Here is a 7010-nt window from a genome sequence, read left to right as displayed (position 1 = left end):
GGGGGGGTCATGCTGAGTATGGTTTCTACTTTCTCTGGGTTAGCTTCTATCCCTCATTCAGATACCATGAATCCCAAGAACTCTCCGGAGCCTATGCCGTAGGCACATTTCGCCTGGTTTAGCTTCATCTGATACTGCCTTAATACTGTGAAAGCTTCACAGAGGTCGTCTAGGTGTTGCTTGGGGGTCCCGCTTTTGACCAGCAAATCATTTACGTATACCTCCATGTTTCTCCTGATCTAATTCTTAAACATATGGTTGACCAACTGCTGGTAAGTGGCCCCCGCATTTTTTAGTTCAAACGGCATGGCTGAGTAGCAGTATAATCCTTGATCGGTGATGAACGAGGTTTTTTCCTCATCGCCCGGATTCATGCGGATCTGGTTGTACCTGGAGTAGGAGTCCATAAAGCTGAGCATGCGGTGGCTATCCGTGGAGTTGATGATCAGGTCGATCCGGGGCAATGGGAAGCTGTCTTTCGGGCAGGCCTTATTCAAGTCGATGAAGTCAACACACATTCTCCACTTGTCGTTTTGCTTCTTCACCAACACCACATTGGATAGCCAATTCGGGTAATGGGCCTCCCGTATGAAGTTTGCCGCAAGTCAGGGCCAGCTCTTCCATAAGGCGAGTTAGGAGGTTGCCGGCCCCACAGTGGAAGAAGGCCTAAGAAAATACTAAAAGAAAAAATTAGTTAAAAAAAAAAATGAAATTATCTAAACTAAACAAAGAGACGTTAACATTGAAAATTGAAAAAAATTAATTCTCAACTCCATGGTAAAAAAAAAAAAAGGCGCTAACAATTATAAAAAAATATAAATTTTTATTTAATTACATAGACTCTGCAACTTCCCTTAGGAAAGCCAAAAGTCACAATAATGACTATAAATTCAATGGTTCCAATCTATCTCTACAAAGTCCAAAAAGAATCCAACAGAACATCTCAAAAACTCTCCTTTTATACCTGAAATCGACAAATTTTATTTCATCTCTTTTGTACTCCAGTGTCCATTCTCTAATATCTCTCTTGCATCCAACTTGCTCGTATTTGGCACTGGCAACCTCTCTATTGTCTCCAATCGCACCGGTAGACGTTGAGTAGCTCTGTTGTGCTTTGGTGACGAAGGTAAATAAGTAAAGATGATTAATTTGATTTGTAGTTTGTATGTACAGTGAATTTTTGTTTTATATATATACAGTGAAGTTTTGTGTCAATAAAAGAGCCACGTGAATGACTTGTTTTCTAGAACATCCTTGGTTGTTTTTTGTCTTCTTCTTCAAGACTTCAATCGACCATAGTTTACACAATTCACATGGCCCATGGACCACCTATTCCTAGACTATTTTTCAAACTTTGTTTCTTTCTCTATCAGTTCTTCTAGTGTATAATTTATTTCTTGATTTTGGATATTAACATTAAGATATTTTATTTATTGTGCAGATTAACAATTTTATATAAAAGTGAAAGTCATTTGTTATATAAAAGTGAATCTCATTTGCTAAATCAGGTTATATTATTCTATGTTAATATTAATTTTATTCTAGAATATTCATAAGCATAGTAAGATTTTATATAGTGGGTATTGTTCTTTTCTACTAGAAAATATGTCTATTAGAAAATATGCATCTGGATATGAGAAACTTAAAAAAAAGAGAAGAATAGAAAATTTGATTGAATCCCAAAAAGGATCTTTAAATAAATTTGTTACTCCCAATAAACAAAATATAGTAGAAAATTTAGGTAAAACATTTGTAGATGATCAAGAAATACACCAAATAGGACCACAAGATAACAAAATAAATCAAGAAATACAACAAAAAGAATATGGAGATAATGAAACAACACAATAAACCCAACAGAAGGGATATGAGGATAGTGCTCAAGCACGTATTGCTACAATTATTGCTGGAGAATTTGGGAAAAGTATAGAAGAAAATAAAAATGCTGAGGACATATCTGCTTCCATTCCTTCAAATATTTTTGACCCTACTCAATGGAAATATGTTGATACAAAACTAAGAGATTTATTAGTAGAAGAGGGTCCAATTAGATATATCGATATAAACTTTCCTATGGATGAGAACTCTAGACTTTTTTCCACTACATATTATATACGAGACTTATCAAATGGGGAAAAACATAATAGAAAATGGCTAGTTTATTCAAAAGACTTCAATAGAGTATTATGCTTTTGTTGCAAGTTGTTTAATTCAAAGTTTAGTATAAGCCAACTAGCTAATGAAGGAATCGATGACTGGAAAAATCTTAGTGCTAAGCTTAAAAGCCATGAAACAACCAATGAGCATATTACTAACATTATTGTTTGGCTTGATTTAGAAATGAGATTGTTAAGAAATAAAACAATTGACAAAAAAGCCCAAGAATAAATTAACAAAGAAAACGATCATTGGAAAAAAGTGTTATTGAGAATAGTTGTTATAGTAGAAACCCTTGGTAAAAATAATTTACCATTTCGAGGAAAAAATGAAAATATCTACCAAGAAAATAATGGAAACGTTTTAATTCTGATTGAGATGATTTCTGAGTTTGATCCAGTAATGCAAGAACACATTCGACATATTCAAAACGATGAAATTCATAATCATTATCTTGAGTATAATATACAAAATGAATTAATACACTTGCTAGCAACTGAAATTAAAAACCAAATTATTAAAAAAATCACGAAAGCAAAATATTTTTCAATTATACTTGATTCTACCCCAGATGCAAGTCATCAAGAACCAATGTCTCTCACACTAAGATGTGTTAATATTTCAACAAGCCCAATAAAAATAGAAGAACATTTTTTAGAATTTATTAAAGTAGATGATACAAGTGGAAAAGTTATTCTCATTGAATTATTAGATGCAATAAAATTCTTGAACTTGATATTAATAATGTTCGAGGACAAGGTTATGATAATGGGTCCAATATGAAAAGAAAAGAGCAAGGGGTGCAAAGAAGATTGCTTGATATAAACCCCAAAGCCTTTTACACGCCATGTGGTTGTCATAATCTTAATCTTATTATATGTGACATGGCTAATTTTTGTCCTAAAGCTATATCATTTTTTGGAATAGTCCAACGTATTTATTCTTTGTTTTCTTCATCAACAAAGCGATGGAAAATCTTGCAAGATAATGTGTCGATTCTAACTCTCAAGCCATTCTCACAAACACATTGGGAAAATTGAATTGAAAGCATCAAAGCAATAAAATTCCAAACTCCACAAATAAGAGAAGTTTTATTGCAATTAGCAAAAATAACTAAAGATCCTAAAACAAAAAGTGAAGCTAATTGTTTAGTAGAATATGAAATTGATAACTTTGAATTCATATTAGGCATGACCATATGGTATGATATATTATTTGCGGTCAATACTGAAAGTAAAAGTCTGCAATCCAAAGATATGCATATAGATGTTGCCACTGATCAGTTAAAAGGTCTTTTTTTTTTTTTCAAGATTATAGAGAAAATGGATTTAAATTTGCTATGATTTCATCAAAAGAGATTGCAATTAGTATGGAAATAGAACCCGTATTTAGAGCAAAACAAATAATTTATAGAAAAAAAACAGTTTGATGAAAATATCAATGAAGAGACCACAATCTGCTGAAAAATATTTTAGAATTAATTATTTCTTATTTATAGTAGATCAAGCAATTTCAAATATATTAAATTATTTTTGATTTTCTATTTAATATCAAGAAATTGAAATCACTTGGCGATGGTAGTTTGCAAAAAAATTGTCTTAGTCTTGAAAGCGTTTTGAAATATGATATTGATGGTTTAGATTTGTTTTCTAAACTAAAGTTTTAAAAGAAATTTTACTAATAGTAGAAAGTACTCATATTGATTTATTAAATCATATAAAAAGATTTTATTCTTTTTCAAATGCATGTATTGCTTACATAATTTTATTGACAATACTTATTACTGTTACTTCTGCAAAAAGAAGTTTTTTAAAATTAAAATTGATAAAATCTTATCTAAGATCCACAATGTCGCAAGAAAGATTAAATGGACTAGTCATATTATCAATTGAGAATGAGATATTAGAAGAACTTGAATATAAAAATTTAATTAGTAATTTTGCATCTCAAAAAGCAAGAAGAATAATTTTCAAATAAAAATATATTTAGATATAACCTAGTTAATTTGATACAAGAAAAAAGGCTTCGTTTTAACTTATCGCCTTAGGCCTCAAAATCTATTGAGTCGGCCCTGCCACAAGTAGCCGATTGACTTCCGCCACAATGGAAACATTCTTTTCTGCAATGATGCTTTGATGTTTTTGTCTTACTCCCTTAGCCTTCGGGTCCATGTTCAAGTGGTGTTGTATGATCTCTGGGTCGATCACGGGCATGTCTTCTTGACTCCAAGCGAAGACGTCCCGGTGCTCCGTGAGGAGCTGTGGTATGGTTCTTCTCATGTCGGGTGTTACCCTACTACCAATCCTGACGGTAGCTTCTGGGCGGCTCGGGTTCAAGGGGATCAACTCCAACGGTTTGTCCATCTCCATCTTCCTGAGCCCCTCCTCGTCTTGGACGTCCCCCTATGTCGGGGTCCACTCGGGCAGGGGCGGGAGGTCGTGGCCAACGATCGGGAAGTGGACCACATGTAGCTCGACGCTCTTGTGCTTCAACTCTCGCACATAACGCTCTCGTGCCATGACCTGCATGTTTTGCTTTCTTCTTTTGTGTTGTCTCCTTCTCCTGCATTCCTGGGTCCCACGTGCTAGTTGTTACTTGGTTTCGCTTCATTTTCTGGTTCGTTGGTGGTTGCTTTGAGTGTCTCGTTTCCCTTTCGGAAGGTCTCCACCTCAGTTGTCAGTTTTCCCACCAATTGTTCAGTTCCAGCGAACCTTGCTTCCATGTTTGTTGACGTTGCCTCTTCCTGTCCCCAAGTTGTCTGGAAATGGGTTGTTGCAGGCATACGAAAGACACATGAAGTCTATAGTAATCCCACAGACAATGGCACGGTTAACATTGTGTTTCACGAGCCTTTGGACTTGGTTCTAGCAACTCGGGTCTTCAGGCTTTCACCTGCACACTTAAAGCAAAAACATAGAATGGGGGGCCTTGGTGGTGGCTGGGGAGTCTCCGATGTTAAAGTTAATATATCTACTTAGTGGTTTGTACGTGAGGTTAGAGGAATCAGAGAGAGTTTTTCGTACCTGGGAATCGACTTTTATACTAGTTTTTTAGTGGGGACAACTTGTACCTGGCTTTAAAGGGTCTATATCCTTTCCACTGTTCGTTCTATTAGAATCCTTTAATGCGGCATGGCTTCCTGACTCACTTTTCTCTGTGGACGCTCCCTGTTAAGCCTTTCCATGCTTGCTGTCAGGAGATCAAGAGTTCTCCATATTTCCCGCTCACCTATCTAAGTAGGTTCCCGAGGGTAGGGTGTCAGTTGGGTGGTGCCAGGATGATGAGTCTCATCTTCCCCTACTGTCCACTTTCTCCATGCATGAGTTGCTTTGGGGGTGGGTTTGCTAGTGGGCCGAGTACTCTGTAGAGGCCCACTGACTCCTCTTAGTGGAGGGGGGGACCCCTTACAAGTACATAATGTATATATCATACTAAATTTCAAATTTAAATTAATTTAGTCAAGTTAAAATTGACATCGTCGAACACTAAATAAAACATATAACATTGTTTGCACGTAGAAATATCATTCAAATGTAGAAAACATAGTTCGAACGGTATAACACATATAAGCAACATCATTTGCACATAGAAATATCATTCGCACTATTCCAAAACCCAAAACCCCAAATCTCTCTCAGTTTGAACGCTCCGCACCATTTTGTCACTACACCACTCTCCCTCACACACACCACAAGTCACTCACTTAAGATTTTTAGAAGGATGTCCATGGGGAAGAGGGAAGAATGCCTGGGAAATGTTCACCACACACCACCCCAAGTATCTAGAGAAGAGGAAAAGTCTTGTGAAAAATTGAGATGGGTGGCCAACCAACACACACACGCCCTTGCCAAGTGGCAAGCATGCATACGCCCACTCTCCTAGGGATGATTAGGGTTTAGTGAAAAGACCCTTAAGCCCCAAAGGTTCATTGAACCTAGACATAGGGGAGGGACTTGAAGAGCCATTAGGGTTTCAATTTTTGGATCCCAAGACACCAGTTGTTAAGAGACCTTTGAGTTCCCAAGGAAAACAAAGATATGGGAAGATGGAGAGGGGATTTCGGCCAATGATGAAGGGCATGCCACTTGGTGCCCATGTATGAATTTCATACATTTTCAAGGTAAAGTGTGAGAGGAAACCGAAGGGGCATATAAAAGGATAGAGGTTGACAGTTAGAAGGCCTTTTGGATGCTATTTGTTCATGCTTTGTAATCTCTTCACCTCCCACCGCCCAAATCCACTTTCTCTCCAAAACAAAAACCATTTTTCACTTTCTCTTCTTAGTCACAAGCAAGGAGGAATGTGATAACTATGTTCTCAAGGGAAATCTTGAGGGAAAACTAGGGTTTTTCCAAGAGAGAAAGCATAAACTAGGAAAAGAGATTCTCACCTCGTTTCTAAGGAATCTCGACCACCTTGCACAACACGCACCTCACCATGCATGCATGCACATGCCTGAGACCTTGTCGAGGTTAAGGGAAAACACGACCACCCTTAACCAATGATCTTTAGGCCTAATGCTTGGAGTGTCACCATGAGCAAAAAGAAGCCCTAGCACGACCACACACATTGGATTTAAATTACATCTTCTTGTTTCTAATATTATTGAAAAAACACTTTTTACAGCTTGCTTGATCATATTTCATTACTTTGGATTTTTGTAAGTAGACTCTCAACCTACTTTGGATAATATTTGTATATGTTGTGTAAACTTTGCATTCTTATGTGCTATTATATGAACTAATTGAATGATTATAACCTCTTGCTATGCGATGCCTTGAACTCGGATTTGCAAGATGTTCTTGCTATATTTACTTGTTCATGATGTTTTGTGTATACTTAAGAAATATTAG

The sequence above is a fragment of the Juglans regia genome, chromosome 16, assembly GCF_001411555.2.
Source record: "Juglans regia cultivar Chandler chromosome 16, Walnut 2.0, whole genome shotgun sequence".
Lineage (NCBI taxonomy): Eukaryota > Viridiplantae > Streptophyta > Magnoliopsida > Fagales > Juglandaceae > Juglans > Juglans regia.
The sequence above is the reverse complement of the archived record's forward strand: the minus strand, read 5'-3'. Positions refer to the sequence as shown.